The 20,462-nt window shown below is 42.6% G+C and overlaps 1 long non-coding RNA gene across 1 annotated transcript in view; it reads left to right on the top strand.

The window, feature by feature from the left end:
• LOC142149894 (uncharacterized) overlaps positions 1–17,457 on the top strand; it is a 67,768-nt gene extending 50,311 nt beyond the window's left edge. Inside the window, exon 4 of the long non-coding RNA XR_012690907.1 lies at positions 17,080–17,457. This is a non-coding gene — a long non-coding RNA (uncharacterized LOC142149894). The remainder of the gene's footprint in view (positions 1–17,079) is intronic.
• Positions 17,458–20,462: the final 3,005 nt, after the last annotated feature.

Here is a 20,462-nt window from a genome sequence, read left to right as displayed (position 1 = left end):
GGGGTGATCACGGAACAGGAGACAGCAGATGATAGAGATGCTCGTGAAAGTCTATGACTAGCAGCACTGGTAATATATATGTAGTAATACACGAGGAACTGAATGGACAAAGGAAACGTGAGGGTAGTCAGTGGTCTGCGGTAGCAAGTTGTACCACTGCTATAGTGAGGAGGAATGTCCAACAGCAATGAGGAGGTGATGAGAGTCAGCGGTCTGCGTTAGCAAGTTGTACCGCTGTCTAGGTGAAGGAATGGAATCCAGGTGGAGGTATCCGGGGAGTCAGTGGTCTGCGTTAGCAAGTTGTACCACTGCTATGTGAGAGGACACTGGAACAGGTGACACAGGAAACAGGGATCAGTGATCTGCCTCTAGCAAGTTGTACCACTGAATATATATGTGAGGAGGAGCACAGGGAGAGACTGCAATACAGAGGATACACGAACACCCTGAACTTGATCCACGATGACATGCACAATATAGTAATGACTGAACAGCACTGCAAATATACAAAGTCACAGAAACTATCCGGACAAAAGATAACACAGTCAATGATGGCAATAGTCTCAGCGGATAGTAAGCTCCAGAGGAGAACAACTCAGTCCAGCAAGATATGCAATACACCAGCACAGTCAATGAGAAGTATGCATACCGTGGTTCAGGAGCAGGCTGTCAGACAGGAGTGCAGAGATACCTGAACGGCTGGAGGCCGGCAGGATGCGAAGTCCCTGGAGGGTGAAGCGGTAATCAAGTAGGTGCAGCGCACAGGTAGGTAGACCAACAGGGATAGCAACAAATACTCAGGAAGCAGTAGTATGTAGAACTGGACTCCTGGGGAACCCTGAAGAGTAGCGATGGTCTAGACGAGATGAAAGCAGTGAGGCGTAGATCCGATGCAGACTGGCAAATAGACACCAGCAGGAACACTGAGGAGCACGGAGAGCGGATCAGCTGCTGCAGACACGAGTAGAACTGAGGAGTAGCAGCCAGCAGGACTCTGCAGGTACACGGAGGTAGCGGATAGAAATCAGCAGGTGCAGTCACGATGAAACACGGGAGAGTAGAGCTGAGCTGGAACTGTTGAGCACGGAGAGCAGCGGATAGGAATCAGCTGTTGCAGTCTCGAGGAAACACAGGAGAGTTGAGATGAGCTGAAGACTGTAGTGCACGGGGGCAGCGGATAGGAATCAGCTAAACAGTCACGATGAAACACAGGAGTGTTGAGGTGAGCTGAAGACTGTAGTGCACGGAGGCAGCGGATAGGAATCAGCTAAACAGTCACGATGAAACACAGGAGGGTTGAAGTGGTCTGAAGACTGTAGTGCACGGAGGCAGCGGATAGGAATCAGCTAAACAGTCACGATGAAACACAGGAGGGTTGAAGTGGTCTGAAGACTGTAGTGCACGGAGACAGCGGATAGGAATCAGCTAAACAGTCACGATGAAACACAGGAGGGTTGAAGTGGTCTGGAAACCACAGGAGAGTTGAAGTGGTCTGGAAACCACAGGAATCAGCAGCGCTGAATACACGAGGAAACACAGGAACACCTTCAGAGGCTCATGGGGAATGAGACTCCAAGATCAGGCAACGAGGTATGGAACTCAGGTGCTTTAAATAGGGAGTGTTGCCTGATCAGCCAATTAACTAAAGGGACAGGTACTGAAGGTTTGAAAGGGCTGCGCATGCGCAGACCCTCAGGATGGTGGACGGCCACGGTTCCTAAATACACGGGAAGAAGCACTCACAGGCTGGTGAGTGACAGTACCCCCCCTTTTAAAGGTGGGCACAGAACACCTGGAACCGGGCTTGTCCGGATTTTTGGAATAAAACTTCTTAAGAAGAGCTGGAGCGTTGAGATCTTCAGCTTTGATCCATGAACGCTCCTCAGGACCAAAGCCCTTCCAATGAACGAGGAAACGGAGAACTCCTCGCAAAATTTTTGCGTCCAATACATGAGTAATCTCGAAATCTTCCTCCTGATGAACTTGAACTGGCTGAGGTGCTGAAGGAGGATCCGAGAAACGGTTGATGATGAGAGGTTTGAGCAAGGACACATGGAAGGCGTTGGAAATACAAAGGTTCTTAGGAAGTAGAAGTTTGAAACAAACTGGATTTATCACTTGAATGATCCTATATGGACCAATAAAACGGGGAGCGAATTTCATAGATGGGACCTTCAAACGAATATTTTTGGTAGATAACCAGACACGATCTCCAATTTTCAGTGGTGGAATAGCCCGCCTCTTCTTATCTGCGAAAGACTTATATTTGGCAGATGTCTTCTTTAAACAGGTTTTGACCTGAGACCAAATATTTTTGAAGGTCTGACAAACAGTCTCTACAGCAGGAACTTGGGTGGGAGGGAGGGCAGGAAATTCCGGAAAAGACGGATGGTGACCGTAAACCACAAAGAATGGAGTTTTGGAAGATGACTCATGGTACATGTTGTTATGAGCGAATTCAGCCCAAGGAAGCAATTCTACCCAGTTGTCTTGATTGGCTGATGAGAACATCCTTATAAAGGTCTCGAGATCTTGATTGACCCGTTCAGTTTGTCCGTTTGATTGAGGATGGTAAGAAGATGAGAGTGCTAATCGTATGCCCAAGGTTTTACAGAGGGCCCGCCAGAATCTGGAAACGAATTGTACTCCTCTATCTGACACAATCTCAGACGGACATCCATAAATACGAAAGACTTCTTTGATGAAATGTTCAGCCAGAGTAGACGAGGAAGGCAAACCAGACAAAGGGACAAAAAGAGCCATCTTCGAAAATCTGTCTACCACTACCCAAATAGTATTACAATTTTTACTAGGCGGAAGATCAGTAACAAAGTCCATACTAATATGGGTCCAGGGCTTGGACGGAATGGGTAGTGGTTGAAGCAACCCCGCTGGAGTTCTGCGGGAGGATTTAAACTGAGAACACAATTCACAAGCAGCTACAAACTCTTTGACGTCTCTCCTCATCGAGGGCCACCAGTAACTTCGAGAGAGAATCTCAAAGGTCTTGCGTTCACCAGGATGTCAAGAAAAACGAGAAGAATGGAACCACAAAAGGATTTTCCTCCTAAGAGTAGGAGGCACGAGGGTCTTTCCAAAATGGTAGCACTTTAGTGGAAGAAGCAGCCAGCGAGATACATTTGGGGTCTAGTATAGAATGGTTGGGAACCTCCTCAACGTCAGAGGACTTCACAAAAGCTCGGGATAGAGCGTCAGCTTTCTTGTTCTTGGCAGCTGGTTTGAAGGTTATGATTAATTCGAAACGGGAAAAGAAAAGAGACCATCTTGCTTGACGAGGATTCAAGCATTGGGCAGACTGTAGGTATGACAAGTTCTTATGATCCGTGAAAATCGTCACAGGGTGACGAGCTCCTTCCAATAAGTATCTCCACTCCTCTAATGCAACTTTGATAGCCAGCAACTCCTTGTCCCCGATAGTGTAATTTTTCTCCGCAGGCAGGAGACCCCGAGAGTAAAAGGCACAAGGATGGAATTTTTGTTGCTCCGATCCTTGGGAGAGAATGGCTCCTAAGCCAACATTAGAGGCATCTACTTCTAGGAAGAAGGGAAGTGTCACATCAGGCTGGCGAAGAATGGGAGCAGAGGAGAAGGATTCTTTAAGGAATTGAAAGGCTTGGAGAGCCTCAGATGACCATTGCTTAGTATTGGCCCCTTTACGAGTTAGGGCCACAATCGGAGATGCAATGGACGAGAAGTCTTGAATGAAGCGTCTATAGTAATTGGCAAAACCTAAAAAACGCTGGATGGCACGAAGGGTAGTTGGCTGGGGCCAATGTAATACAGCATTCACCTTTTCTGGATCCATTTGTAGGCCAACTCCGGAAACAATATACCCCAAAAATGGAATCTGGGGTAACTCGAATGAACATTTTTCTAGTTTGCAGAATAATGAATTTTTCCGGAGTCTGGAAAGGACTTCTGCCACATGTTGGTGATGAGAAGGCAGGTCCTGTGAAAAGATCAATATGTCGTCCAGGTAGACAACGACACATACATATAACAAGTCCCGAAAGATCTCATTAACGAAGCCCTGGAAAACAGCGGGGGCATTACACAACCCGAAAGGCATTACTAGATATTCATAATGCCCATCTCTGGTGTTGAACGCTGTCTTCCATTCGTCACCGGGCCGGATTCTAATTAAATTATAGGCACCACGAAGATCCAACTTGGTAAAGATCCGAGCTCCCTTGATGCGATCAAATAACTCAGTGATCAACGGAATGGGATACCGATTTTTAATAGTAATGGCATTGAGTCCACGAAAATCTCTGCAGGGGCGTAGTGATCCATCCTTCTTTTTTACGAAGAAGAACCCGGCTCCAGCGGGAAAGGTGGAAGGTCGAATAAACCCTCGCTGGAGATTCTCTTGGATGTAATCAGATGTAGCTTGAGTTTCAGGTAACGAAAGTGGATACACCCGACCCCTAGGAGGAGTCTTGCCAGGTAGAAGATCGATCGGACAATCCCATGAACGATGAGGAGGAAGACGTTCAGACTGAGCTTTATCAAAAACATCGGCAAATGAAGCATACTGAGGAGGAAGTCCCGGTGAGGAAGATGAGATGGAAGATTGCTGTATTTTAAGAGGAATGACTTGAGAAAGACAACGATGATGACATTCAGCTCCCCAAGACGTAACTTGAGGAGTGCGCCAGTCAATCTGGGGAGAATGACATTGAAGCCATGGAAGGCCTAAGACAATCGGACTTGTCGTAACAGGAAGAATTAAAAACGAAATCTCTTCATGGTGTAGCACACCAATCTGAAGCGTTACTGGAGACGTACTCTGGGTGATGAGACCATTGATGAGACGTGATCCATCTATAGCAGTCACAGTAATCGGTGTTTTCAAAGTAATCACTGGTAGGGACCATTGATTCACTAGGGATTTAGAAATGAAATTTCCTGCTGCTCCAGAATCAATCAGTGCTTGAGACTCAAAGGATTTGGTAGCAAAGGAAATCGTAACATCAAAAGCGCAGACTTTTAATTTCGTAGAAGATGGAGAGGACTCCAGGGACCCTAACTTCACCTCTCCAGAACTAGTTAGGGCCTGGCATTTCCCGATTTCTTAGGGCAAGAACTGAGCATATGTGTGGAATCAGCACAATAGATACAAAGTCTATTCTTTACTCTTCGGTTCCTCTCCTCTGAAGTTAATTTGGAACGTCCTATCTCCATGGGGATCACAGGAGATGAAGCTGGACGAAATTGAGGGGTTGAGCGAAGAGGTGCTTTAACTGAAGTTGTTTTCTCAGATTCCCTTTCACAAAACCTCATGTCTACACGATGGCAAAGAGAAATCAAATCTTCTAATGACGTAGGAAGCTCTTGGGTAGTCAGTGCATCTTTAATTTTATCGGAGAGCCCCTGCCAGAAGACGGCAATTAATGCTTCAGTGTTCCACTGAAGTTCAGAGGCTAATATCCTAAATTGAATGACGTACTGGCCTACTGTACGAGAACCCTGACGTAAACGAAGAATGCTGGAAGCAGCGGAGGTCACACGACCTGGTTCATCGAACACACTTCGGAACATAGAAATGAATTTGGCACTATCTTGTAATACAGGATCGTTTCTCTCCCACAGAAGGGAAGCCCAAGCCAGAGCTTGTCCAGAAAACAATGAGATAAGATAGGCCACTCTGGAACGATGGGTAGAAAAATTTTGAGGTTGGAGCTCAAAATGAACTGAGCATTGGTTGAGAAAACCCCTACAAGTTTTGGGGTCTCCATCGTATTTTGACGCAGTAGGCAGGTGAAGCGTGGAAGCCGTAGACACCTGGGATGGCACTGGGGAAACGGAGGAAAGCACAGGAGCTTCAACATTAGCTGTAACAGTCTGTCCAGATGTTCCTTGGGAGGCTAACGACTGGTAACATTGAAGTAACAGCTGTTGGCGAGCATCCTGTTGCTCCACACGGGTGACCAGATGCTGCAGCATCTCTTTGGCTGTAGGTTCCGTATCTGGGTCTGTCATGGCCTGATCTTACTGTCACGGGCACTAGGAGTCTTTACCCAGGGATCACCAGGTGATGGGCTTACCAGAGCAGTATAGATGGTAATATGGTACTCTGGTAGCGGGGTGATCACGGAACAGGAGACAGCAGATGATAGAGATGCTTGTGAAAGTCTATGACTAGCAGCACTGGTAATATATATGTAGTAATACACGAGGAACTGAATGGAAAAAGGAAACGTGAGGGTAGTCAGTGGTCTGCGGTAGCAAGTTGTACCACTGCTATAGTGAGGAGGAATGTCCAACAGCAACGAGGAGGTGATGAGAGTCAGCGGTCTGTGTTAGCAAGTTGTACCGCTGTCTAGGTGAAGGAATGGAATCCAGGTGGAGGTATCCGGGGAGTCAGTGGTCTGCGTTAGCAAGTTGTACCACTGCTATGTGAGAGGACACTGGAACAGGTGACACAGGAAACAGGGATCAGTGGTCTGCTTCTAGCAAGTTGTACCACTGAATATATATGTGAGGAGGAGCACGGGGAGAGACTGCAATACAGAGGATACACGAACACCCTGAACTTGATCCACGATGACATGCACAATATAGTAATGACTGAACAGCACTGCAAATATACAAAGTCACAGAAACTATCCGGACAAAAGATAACACAGTCAATGATGGCAATAGTCTCAGCAGATAGTAAGCTCCAGAGGAGAACAACTCAGTCCAGCAAGATATGCAATACACCAGCACAGTCAATGAGAAGTATGCATACCGTGGTTCAGGAGCAGGCTGTCAGACAGGAGTGCAGAGATACCTGAACGGCTGGAGGCCGGCAGGATGCGAAGTCCCTGGAGGGTGAAGCGGTAATCAAGTAGGTGCAGCGTACAGGTAGGTAGACCAACAGGGATAGCAACAAATACTCAGGAAGCAGTAGTATGTAGAACTGGACTCCTGGGGAACCCTGAAGAGTAGCGATGGTCTAGACGAGATGAAAGCAGTGAGGCGTAGATCCGATGCAGACTGGCGAGTAGACACCAGCAGGAACACTGAGGAGCACGGAGAGCGGATCAGCTGCTGCAGACACGAGTAGAACTGAGGAGTAGCAGCCAGCAGGACTCTGCAGGTACACGGAGAGCAGCGGATAGGAATCAGCTGTTGCAGTCTCGAGGAAACACAGGAGAGTTGAGATGAGCTGAAGACTAGTGCACGGGGGCAGCGGATAGGAATCAGCTAAACAGTCACGATGAAACACAGGAGGGTTGAAGTGGTCTGAAGACTGTAGTGCACGGAGGCAGCGGATAGGAATCAGCTAAACAGTCACGATGAAACACAGGAGGGTTGAAGTGGTCTGAAGACTGTAGTGCACGGAGACAGCGGATAGGAATCAGCTAAACAGTCACGATGAAACACAGGAGGGTTGAAGTGGTCTGGAAACCACAGGAGAGTTGAAGTGGTCTGGAAACCACAGGAATCAGCAGCGCTGAATACACGAGGAAACAGGAACACCTTCAGAGGCTCATGGGGAATGAGACTCCAAGATCAGGCAACGAGTTATGGAACTCAGGTGCTTTAAATAGGGAGTGTTGCCTGATCAGCCAATTAACTAAAGGGACAGGTACTGAAGGTTTGAAAGGGCTGCGCATGCGCAGACCCTCAGGATGGTGGACGGCCACGGTTCCTAAATACACGGGAAGAAGCACTCACAGGCTGGTGAGTGACATCTACTTAATGCTTTGTCTGCCATCACAAGTAGGAAGAATTGATACTGATTTTGAACCACTCTCCTCTCTCATGACTCTGCAAAAACTCAGCTATTCAATCACCTGCTCTTTATTATTCTCCATTCAACACTTCCACCCATTCCCCCACATGACTCCCATATCATTACTCTATACTATCCAGACATCCATGGATAAACTACATTTGCTGCAGCATAGCTCTGCACTACTTATCTGATTACACTGGACATTGCAATTAGGTAATTCCTTAATTCCCTCATTGTGCTATTTGACTCATAAATCCCAATGCTTGCCAAAATATTTTTCTTTCTCTCTTTTCATGGCATTATCTTTAGGACTATATCATCCCGCACCCATCCTGCAACACACACCTCTATCCAAATTGCCCCTTCATTACTTCACTCACCTCTAGTGAACACTCATGAACTGTTTTCCTATTTAAATTCAATAACTTTAACAGCTTCTCTGCATGGCTCCCTCACTTCTTACCTACTGATATCCCCACCATCATCATGGGTGATTTCAACATCCCTATTTCTAATCCACGTTCCAATGCTGCTTCCAAACTACTCTCTCTAACCTCCTCACTTGATCTCTCCCAGTGGATTGAATCCGTTACTCATCAGGATGGCCACTGTCTTGATCTTGTTTTCTCTAGACTATGCTCAGTTTCTCATTTCCTTAACACTCCTTTCCCCCTCTCGGATCATCACCTTATTAGCTACTCGCTCACCCCCAGTTCTTCACTCTCTCTAGTGTCAAACTCTTCCAAGCCTCCTCACAACCGCAGGAATTTCAACTCTATTGATTTTCAACAGTTTTCCACCTCTCTCCAACACCTTCTCACCCCAATTTCTACATTCTCCCCCCCCTGATCGGGCTGTACCCCATTTTCATCAAACTCTAGCAACTGCCCTGGATCAAGTGGCTCCAGCGACACTACATACTTCGTGTAGAATTCGTTGCCAACCGTGGCACACTACAGTAACACAAACTCTACAAAAACTTTCTCGTAAAGCAGAACGTCACTGGCGTAAATCTTGTGCCTCTAATGATTTCATCACATATACTGATATCTACTACTCCTATAGAAATGCCCTGGACACTGCTAAACAAGCATACTTCCAATCTCTCATCTATGCTCAGGCTTCTAACTCCAAACACCTCTTTAACACATTTAACTCTCTTCTGAATCCTCCTGCCCCAAATCCTCCAACTAACATCAGTGCACAGGATCTTGCTTTCTATTTCAAGGACAAAATTGATAAGATCAGGCTTGAAATGGTATCATCTCCCTTGACAAGCAATCGGCTAAATTCCTTTGTAGCACCCTCTGACACTCTCTCTTCATTTGATCCCACAAATGAAGAGGAAGTTTCTACTCTCTTCTCATCTTCCTACTCTACCTCCTATCCTCTTGATCCCATTCCCTCACAAATTGGTATGTCCCTGTCTCCTGTGCTCATTCCCCCTCTAACGAAAATCTGTAATCTATGTCCTTCTACTGGTATTTTTCCATCACTATTCAAGCATGCAGTGATTACTCCCATTTTAAAAAAAACAGAATTCTGACCCTAACTCTTTCATAAATTACCGCCCCATCTCCCAGCTCCCATGCCCCTCCAAGCTTCTCGAGAGAATTGCCTACACTCACCTCACACACTTTCTTACAGCAAACAACCTGTTGGACCCTCTTCAGTCAGGCTTTTGCTCTCAACACTCCACAGAGACTGCACTGACCAAGCTTGTCAATGATTTGATCACAGCAAAAAATAATAACCATTACTCTCTTCTAGTTCTCCTGGATCTCTCTGCTGCATTTGACACTGTTGACCACTCTCTCCTCATACAAACGCTACAATCTCTAGGTCTTGAAGGCACTGTCCTATCTTGGTTCTCATCCTACCTATCTAATCGCTCTTTCAGTGTTAATTTCTCTGGATCCTCCTCTGCTCCGCTTCCTTTATCAGTTGGAGTACCACAAGGCTCAGTCCTAGGTCCTCTGCTATTCTCTATCTACTCGCACATAAAGGTAGAGAGAAAGGAAAACATGTCTAGTAGGGGCACTCTTGATTATTTGTTAATATAAAACATACTTTTTATTGGTTCATTTAAAAACTGTGTTAAAGTCCCAAATTAGTACCATAGTACCACTAGTAGCGAAATAAAACCAAAAATAATAAACTAATTACTCGAGTTGAAATAAACTGAAAACAAATATAAATTTAAAATTGGCAGAACTAACTGCCTTGCCTCGCTGTGTTTCTAATGTATATTTCCCTAGTTATACTGTATATGGGTAACTATGATCCTCATGCTGCCCTATTTATGATATTATAAACCAATTTAATAGGAGAAATACTTCCTTTAGAAACAGGGGGATTGTATATTATCCTGTCTAGGTATATAGGTTGTCATAGTTTCTAGTGCAATAGCGTATTATATCTTCCAGATTAAATTTATTCTCAATAAGATTAGTTACTCAATATATTAGAGTATATAACCAACTGGATATAGATCTTAACCATGTAGAGTTATATCAAGATACTAGTCAGATTATCAATATATCTATTGCGTCTTTAATAGGATATTCAGCTTGCTAGGTTGACTATCTTAAGGAATATTATTTACAGCGTGTCCTATTATTTATTATTTCACATTGGTAGGATTATATTCTCCTTACCATTGGTAAGGAGAATATTGGTATTGTGCGAATACTAGTTTCACATGTCAGGGTGCACCAACCCAGCTAAATAGACGATATATACAAATAATAATAGACTGGGTATATGATTACCTGGTGCGTCGGTATATCTTTTTTCTACAATATTCTCTATCTACACCACTTCTCTTGTAAAACTAATAAGCTCCTTTGGATTTCAGTATCATCTCTATGCGGATGATACACAAATCTATCTATCCTCTCCTGATCTTTCACCATCTGTGTTGTCTCGTGTTACTGACTGACTTTCTGCCATTTCATCTTGGATGTCTTCTCGCCAACTCAAACTCAATCTTTCATAAACTGAATTAATAATATTCCCACCCAAAAACAGAAGCTTCCTGCCTGACATTTCTATTTCTGTTGATAACATGACCATAAATTCCACCATGCAAGCTCGTTGCCTAGGTGTAATCCTTGATTCACAACTGTCGTTTATTCCCCACATCAACTCTATATCTAAATCATGTTACATACACCTAAAGAACATTTCCAGAATACGCACATATCTGACACAAGACACCGCAAAAACATTAATTCATGCACTCATCATCTCCCGCATCGACTATTGCAATTCCCTCCTTACTGGTCTTCCCAAAGTCAGACTTGAACCCCTATAATCTATTTTGCACGCAGCGGCTAGATTGATTTTCCTTACTAGCCGTTTTTCCTCTGCTGAGCCACTCTGTCAGTCTCTACATTGGCTGCCTGTATTTCAACAAATCCAATATAAAATTATTCTACTAACATACAAGGCCATCAACAAAATTGCACCTCTTCAGACAAGATTATGATATTCCTCAACCACCATCTTAATTTCCCTAGATTACCCTATTACCATCCTCTACACTGCTAACGCAAGACAACAACCCTCTGCCCAATATTGGTACACACACAGCCCACTCAATAAATTTTACCTTTGCGTTCTAGCTGGTCCATTGTGCAATATGATGTAGCACATGCCCTTGTGTTTCTAACTCCCATTGTCCTATAGATTGTAAGCTTGCGAGCAGGGTTCTCTTACCTCTCTGTCTGTATGTATTACTCAGTATTGTCTTATCAATGTTTGTTCCCAATTGTAAAGCGCTACGGAATTTGGTGGCACTATATAAATATGATGATTTGCAGTTGAGGCAAAACATGTATTTGGCACTCTGGTGAACCAGCCAATTATACTTTGGGGCACTAATTAATTAAAGTACCTTTATAAAAAATCATGGAAAACATTTATTTCTTACCTAATTTTTCTAATAATATCCAATAAAATGAAAATACAATTGCCAAAAGAGACTTCTATCTCTACTCTACCAAGAAAAAAAAAATACAGTATTAGTAATGAATAGTAAAACTGTGTAAAGAACCCCAGATTTAAAGGGGTTAAAAAAAAATAAAACCTACCATGGGCAAAAAATAAATACTGTTTTAGGTTGTAAAAGAAGTAGGAAATCATGAATCTCTGAGCGCTGCTAGAATATGCATTTAGTGCACTAGTTAGAAGATTGTGCTGTAAATCTGTCATTGAACGTCAGATTCATGGCCCTATTGCAGCGAGAATGCGGATCGCTCTATCCTGAATATCTTTACGAAAGGGGACATGCATTTTTAAGAATGGCCCCATAAAGCATTGGGAATGTCATCTATAAAGGGTGAGGGACCCTATTCCTATGCAAATTGAACTCTTAGGATTTCATCTCATCATGTCATAGAGAAACATGTAAAGTCTAACATCCAGAACCCATAGTGTTGTCTCTGTGTTGTTTGAGCCGATCATGCAGTCTAAACACCCGCACATTCTCGCTATTTGTGCCACTTTAGTTCTAGTCATGTTTAGATGTGTTTAACAAAGACAGGATCCAACTATTGTGCTTACCTGATCCGTAGGTCTGTTTATCTGCAATCCTATAAACAGGCTGCACCTAGTTGTATGACATCACTGAAAATGTTCCACTATCAAGTACTTTAAAACTTTGGTAAAGCTAAATACTGGTTTATAAAGACTTCCTAAGCAGGTCATGCATGTTAAAATGATATTGAATTGTAAATAGATCAAAATGTGCGTGGGTGACAGTGAGTTAAACACAATCAGGTTAATGCATAAATTGAACAATAACACAATCGGGAATGATGCAATATGTTTAATCTGAATTGGTCAAATTGAAGATCTTCGAAGCAAATGATTCTTCTTAATCTGATTTTTAAAAAACCTGAATGTTGAAAAAAAATGCATTTGGAATGTGTGCATATATATATATATATATATATATATATATAGAACAGATCATTAAGTCTAAAAAGTGAACAATTGCACATCTGTTACCAGCCTTAAGCTGGGTACACACCGATGCAATCTTGCTTCAGAAGGAATTTCTGTAACGCTTTCACCAACAACTGAAAGTCCCGATGAGCAGCCGATTCACGTGTACGCACCTACACGATTTACCTTCAGATCTGTGCTCATCATCTCTCATAACCATCTGCTGAAAATGTTGTGATGCTGTGCAATCTGCAGAGATCTGCTGGCCGTCAGTGCGTACACACTTCCACATTTCCCCAACATCGTTCCATCGCTAATCATGATTTTTCGTAAGTTTATAAAAGTAAATCAACACATGCAATGTGTTTTTGTACAATAAAACACTATCGAAAGGTCCTAAATCGTGTGGTTTGCACGATAAATGCATAGATCTGTACCCAGCTTAATATTCAAAGACACACACCTCCCAAAATTAAAACCTCCTAAATTGGGATATGGCCACGCCTCCTCTGGAAGGGGCGCGGGCGCATCACTAATAGGCGTGTCAACATCGCAGTGGCCGTGACCAACCCCAGGGGGCATGCCTAGTGCTTCTGGAGCACAAGACTGTCCCAAAAACGCCTACTCTAGAAACACCTTTCAATTGCTGTATGCACCAGAGGCACCTGCCTACCATGCTGAGTAGGGATTTAACTCCCAACTGACCTCCAGTTGGGGACAAATGTGTGATCCACTGGACAGTGTCCCACTGAAATCAGGACAGATGGGAGGTGTGACAGATCTTCAGCAAAGGTATAACAATTACATAAACTACAAATAAATATACACAGTTTCAGTGCACCCATTACCTACAAAGCTACAGAAAAGCAAAACAAATGATGAAACATAGAATATACTCATATTATAGCTGCAGTCCTTGGGATGAAACAGGAAACAATCATTTAAAGAACAAAATATTGATACTCAAAAAGTATATGGAGTGCAATAGTGATGTCATTTAAAAGTTTACTAAAATAAAATAAATATGGAAGCTCTTCAAGACAGTAATAGTTGACGATCTAGTATTATCCAAAAGTGTATAGTGCAAGGAGGCAGTTTATCAAAGGCAGAGCCGTAACTTAAAATTTTAGCACCCGGGGCGAGAAGGACCTTCAATTTTAACCAAATTAGCCAAAAATATTCATAAACTGTGCCCCCCTTCAGCATTGTGCCCTGGGCGGTCACCCCTATCGCACAGCCCTAGTTACGGCCCTGATCAAAGGGGGATAAGCCAATGAAAATGGGTGTTTTCACTTCTGATAAAGCATTTTCAGCTCTGCCCTATATATTAAGGTGGTAATGTTGAACATGTTAAGTATTATTTTCTGGGGAAGGGGTTAGTTATACATCTACTGTCTATTCTTAAATACAAAGCTATCGTTATAAAAAATATATCTTTGTAATAGCAGTATCACTGGGAACTCAAAGCGGGCTTCTAGCTCCAATGCATGCTCCAGACTCAGTAGAGCAGAACAGGGGCCACCAGGGTGATAAGTAGCCCTTAGTGCTCTAGATAGTTAGTATGACTGAGCTGCCAGGGTGATAAAGTATTTTTATGTTATGGTGAAAAGTAATAACAAGAATTATGATAAATAGTATATGAAGGAGATGTCTTTTGGGTTCAGCTGCAAAACTCCCTGTAGATTCTAAAGACATTTTCTTCAGCATTTACTGCCTCTGAATCACACAGTGCACTTCTGTCAGACATTACTTATCATGTGGGCCAGATAAAATCAACTATTGTTGGGACTCTAATGCATCTCTGATTACAAGTACAGAAGGAAGAGTTAAAGACTTTATTAACAGATGGGAAGAATTTTCTTGCCAATCAATTCATACTGCTGGAAATCTGTGTCCAAGGTTTAATGAAAGAAATGTTAATGATAGATAGCATAACTACTGCATTTGACTTTCTTATAAGACAAGCAGCACACTAAGGAATTGATGTTGTGAACTACAGAACATCTTCAGGTGTGTGGTCTAAGACTGAAGTCTGGGACTCTGCCAAGCATATCCCTTCTGCAACATGGTGGCTCTGATGCCTCTTGCGTCTCGCATGTAACAGAAACAAGTTACTGGCCACTGGAGTTTTTAATGTGAGTCTAATATTAGATATTACCTACATAATGCTACCTAGCGTGCAGCAGCAAGGAGTTCTGGGACTGAAAGGACCACCAACAGCAGGGAGCAGACCAGCGACAGTTTTTATTTCAATCTGTTGTAACTACAACCAATTATTCCTTATTACTAGAGATGGGCGGGTCCGGTTCCCCGAGAACCGAACCCACCCGAACTTTGGCTATCCGAGTACCGAGCTGAGTAGCTCGGTACTCTCCCCCCCGCTCCGAATCCAAATCGAGGCCGAACATCATCGTGACGTCGTCGGATCTCGTGGCTCGGTTCTCGCGATACTTCAACATTATAAATACATGCCTCCACAGCAATCCATCGCCATTTGACAGAGAGAGAGAGCAGGGTGTAGTCACAGGCTGATTAGAGCAGGGACAGAGAATCCAATATTTTTCTTGCAATAGCTCTAACAAAAATTGCTAGAGAAGAGAGGAGGATAGAGGTTTATTATGTTTTCTTAATATTTGGCACTCCCCAGTGCTTTTGGGGTGTCCCCCATAATTGTGCATAAATATTTCTGGCTGTCAAAAGTCATATCTGTCAGCAGTATCTACCAAATAATTTTTAGCACTCCTCAGTGCTTTTGGGGTGTACCCCATAATTGTGCATAAATATTTCTGGCTGTCAAAAGTCATATCTGTCAGCAGTATCTTACCAAATAATTTTTACCACTACAAGTGCTTTGCGCTCAGAATGGATTCAAAGCAGTCCACATATGATCAGAATGAGCAACCAGGTTCTGTCACCAGTCCTGATGTTAGTGTTCCCAGTACGTCATCTGGGCAAGGCGATGTCAAACTACAGAGTGTTTTGAAATCAGTCCAAAAAACAAATTTTTTTTTTTTTTTACTGTGTTGAAGCGAAAAAGTAGTTTTACTGAGCAAAAGTTAAGTGCCGATAATTTTTTTTTTTACAACATGCCCTTCTACACACGCAGTGGCAAAGCGAGAATGAGGCCTTCACCTTTGGCTATTAGTGGCAGATCCCAAAAAGTTAGCGAGCCTACAATTGGTGCACAACTACTGTTACGCATCAAAGCCAAGCTGCAAGATAACAGTAAGGCATTAGAGGATAATGTTTGCTCTGATTCACAAATGACACCAATCCCTGTGGAGAGTCCATCCAACAGTGGTATGTCTAATCGTGAGCATTCTGTTAGTGTACCCATAAAGAAGGGCCCTTTCAGCAGTTCTGCTGATGTGTACCTGAACAGCCCGAGTGTAGCCGGTGATACACAAATTGAGGATGCCACTTTGGAAATAGAAGAGGATGAGGGGGAGATTTGTGGAGGTGACGAGGGTGCTAATGAGGATGTTGATGATTATGATGCAGACAGATACCAAACTGCCTTTGTCCATTTCTTTGTATATTCGAATTTCTAGTTCCACAGACTGTGCAGGCTGCTTTTTTTATATTCAACTACAAGTGGAGGGCGGGGGAGGGGGGGCATAGATAGCCACCAAACTACCGTGGTCCATTTAATTTTACTTTCTAGTTACACAGTCTGTGCAGGCTGCTTTTTTTATATTCAACTACAAGTGAAGGGCGGGGGGTGCATAGATAGCCACCAAACTACCGTGGTCCATTTAATTTTACTTTCTAGTTCCACAGTCTGTGCAGGCTGCTTTTTTAAAATTCAACTACAAGTGTAGGGTGTAATATACACCCAAAGACGATGGCTACATTGCCAATAATCAAAGATGGAGGAGGTAGACAACAAGGTTTGTCTGTATAATTTGCAGACAAGTGTTTAAATTAAGGATGGCCTACCAGGGATTAAACTGTTTTTTTTCATAATTTATTAGCTTTAGAATTACCTCACTTATCTAAGAAACTGGTGGAGCACTAAATTAGGTTACTTTAGACCAAAAAATTTTTTTTTTTTTTTTTGGAAATAGCAAAACAAAACCAAACAAAACCAAAACCAAAACACGCAAGGGCGGTTTTGCAAAACCAAAACACGACGGTAATCCAGATCCAAAACCGAATACAAAACCAAAACACGGGGGTCAGTGACCATCTCTACTTATTACACTACTTAAAACTGCCTTTTCCAAACATAGAATAAAGGTTTGCCTAGCTGGCGTTTGATTGTAAAGGTAAAATGATAAACTACCTTGTAACTACCTTTTCATTAAGATACAATGGCAGATGCCATATTTGCACCTACTAGAATGCCTGCTGAATTTGTCTTCTCTCTCCTTTGCCTGCAGCGCTGCCGTCACCGAGGAGCAAAGTAGAAGGAGAGGGAGACGGATGAATAGCTGGAAAAAAAGTATTTCTTGAAAAAGTTGCTTGCATGATATATGCCTGGCTTTGATGTGAATCAGTAAATGTTAATTAATTGTGATGGTTTCACTTTAATACCACTTATGTGATATGGAGGCCTTTAAACTCATGAATTAAGTTAATTGTACTCTCATTTATCCGTATGCTTTTATGGGGCAGTCATATTAGGATCACACTGGCTGATGACAATCAGAAACTTACTCAATCCCATTGGACATTTTTACTGGCAGCAATTGCAACAGCGCCACCATCTGGGATAGAAAGGACAATACCATAAAGCAATAACGAAAATCTTCCTTGAAAAATACACCGCTTTAAAGGGTTAAGCAACTGATTAAGCGCTAATTTTCCTTCCTGGAAACAGATAAAGGTGAATATTTATGATGATGTTGTTCTGCCGAGTATTTTTCACTAAGACCCCAAATTAAAAGGGATTTGCACTTTTTAAACCTTTAAATATTTCCTGTTATATTTTATGATCTCATTTACAGGCTTTCACTATTCTGTCTTTGCCTTTTAAAGTTCAGATGGAAACTGAGACCCAGCATATGTGATATATTTCCAGCTCAGTGGAAACTGATCTTGATATATTTTGTAAATGACATATTTACTGCCTGGTGGTAAGTGATATGTATGGTGTATATCAGTTTCCTTCAACTCCTACAGAAAAAGAGACGATAAAACCATTTACCTCCCTACATAGCCGTTTACAAATAATGTAAGCGAGAGAGAGAGAGAGAATAAACGTACACAGTATTTAAAGTTTAAACTCGGAAATGTCTGGTTTCCTAATCAATATATGTTTTGACTTGAATACATTGCCCTATAGATTGTAGTGGTAAGCACAAAGGCTGCAGGCAGGGTGCAGTTTTCTTGTACTTTGCTATTCTTTTCATGCAATCTAGAATCTTTTTCGTTAAGAACTTCTTAAGTGCGATCAGCATCACCACTGATCTCCTCCCTACATGTGCTGCTAAATACTGAGGTAGCCTGTTTGTACTTTCCTCCCAGAAGCCTTTGCTGCCAGGAGGGGGTTAATGACTTCGGTTTCTTTGCCCACCACAATTTCCCCTTCACCTTGTCAGGATTTCAGACACAAGGGGACTTTGTCCAGAGCGAACCCCCCATCTCCATTTCTCAGATCCCCGTACATCTACCAGAAAAGATGATAAATTTCTCCTCTTACAGACAGTCATAAATAATTCTCTCCTCTTTGGTGCAGGCACTTTCCATTAGGCTTGTCTGTTGACACCCCCAGTCTATGCTGAGACTAGCAGTGAAATTTATCAGCCTGCTTTCTACACCTAATAAATCATCAGCTGTAGGAGCCATATGGCAGATTAGGCCTTCAAAACACAGTGAAGGCCGAAGCCTACTTAGAATTTCCAGCACAATGCTTTTCATTTCAGGGCGATAGCAGCGCTGCGTCGTTCTATTACAGCTTTTATATAGTGGTTAATAGTACTGTAATTGAGACATGACTGTTAGCGGGATTTAGTGAGATAAACTGTATTTTAGCTGAATCGCAGTGTGTTTCCAAATACATTGGAAAGAAACTCCTAAATTACACTGAAGAATCAGTTAATTGCAGGTTGGTGAATAGAATGGATAGAAATCTCAAAACCTGACTAATCCCCAGCAATAATGGTTTGAGTTGGCTGGGTTCTTATGACATTTGCTTGCATGAAGTTGCAGCTAAACCAGGTAAAGTGCAAACGTCACTTGCACACAGTGCATGGCGCAATTTGTGCATCAGCGATGTCAGTTGTTTCTCATGAGTACTGCCTGCACTGCATACTATGCCTATTTGTTTAGTCTATCCTGTGGAGATCCTGCAGGGGAGGTCCAAAGTGTAAGTATGATTGTGTCATCTCACAGCGGGGGCGGGGCCGGAATTACATGTATCCCATCAAGGCTCCGCCCTCTTTACAAGAAGTCTGCTGTCAATCAGTGAGAAGCAGAATCGTCTGGCATATACCTGCACACCTCCACTAGCCAGGCCATTGTAGCTTCTGTACAGGGTGGTAGGTGGTCCTTAAGGTATATTAAGGGCCCCTACAAAGAGCTGCTGCCCTTACATTACCCACACTATATGTAGGTATGTTCATTTCACTAATCCATTACAGAAATAAATGTTTATATATGCTTATTGTAGAACCCACTTAAAAAAGATGGCCACACATAAAAGATTTTACTGTAAACCTGCCCGTCTTTATTTAGTTGAAGGGCAGTTATTTGATGTGCAGTACCCCTGCTATTTGGGAGATACCAAGACCTATATTTATTAAAATGTGGCTATAAGGGGATTTTTTCTTATCGGTTTTATCGCCGGTGATACCTGTAAATAAGAAAGAGAAAAAAGTCTTGTTAACAGCAAAGAAGTCTTTGATAAATCTGGCTATTAATCAGGTACACAAACATTAATGTGTGATCAGCCTTTATGTGTAAAGAGAAGGATGGTCTTTGCCTTGTTTGGGCCTGAACACACAAATGCTGCTGCATGTAGAGTTTCCTGTGCATAACATAGCAGGTGTTGTAGGTATGAGAAATGGTTTTTAGTTCTGTTTGTATTCCTGTATCCATGGTCCGTGGTCTTTTTAGAGTAAAGATAGCTAAAAAGCTCTATTCTATTTTTATCACACATCAGCACAGTTGGCAATATTTTAAAATAGTTTCCAGGGACAATTTGCATCTTGAGCACAGCACATGCGATACCGTCGTGTCCTTGGAGCACTACAGTTCCCAATATGCCATGATTCATCATTTTTGTATTTTAAATACCCCCGCTTCAATAAATATTACCTAATAAGGCTCAGAGAATAAAAATGTAGATTACTGGTAAGAATTATGTGTAACAGGCAGAAAAAGATTAAATTGTAATGTGCATCTGGTCAATATTTAAAAATAGGGACATCTCCAGAAACCTGGGACTGTACTTAGGGACTGCTGGCAACTACGCGTTAGTCAAGCACACTTTTATTTCATGTTTTTAAATACCGGTGTAGCTTTATGTGGTGATGATGAGTTCATTGTAAAAAAATGCCCCCAATCTATTTTTACCCAAGCACTTCCTTCACAGGATCCCTCACTAGGAAACCCACCATCATACAGACCCTCAAATTCAGAATCCTCGGTCCATCACTGCCATGGTATATATTTGATCCCTTATACTACAAGGGTGGAGAAATGTATTACAGGGGCGGAATGGGGAAGTAATGTGTGAGAGCGGATTATGTGTTACAGGGGTGGGGAAAAAATGTGTTGTTACGGGAAGGGGGGATGTGTTACAGGGGAAGGATGGGGGAAG

Source organism: Mixophyes fleayi, chromosome 4 (assembly GCF_038048845.1).
Source record: "Mixophyes fleayi isolate aMixFle1 chromosome 4, aMixFle1.hap1, whole genome shotgun sequence".
In the NCBI taxonomy this organism is placed as follows: Eukaryota; Metazoa; Chordata; class Amphibia; order Anura; family Limnodynastidae; genus Mixophyes; species Mixophyes fleayi.
The sequence above is the reverse complement of the archived record's forward strand: the minus strand, read 5'-3'. Positions and strand labels throughout refer to the sequence as shown.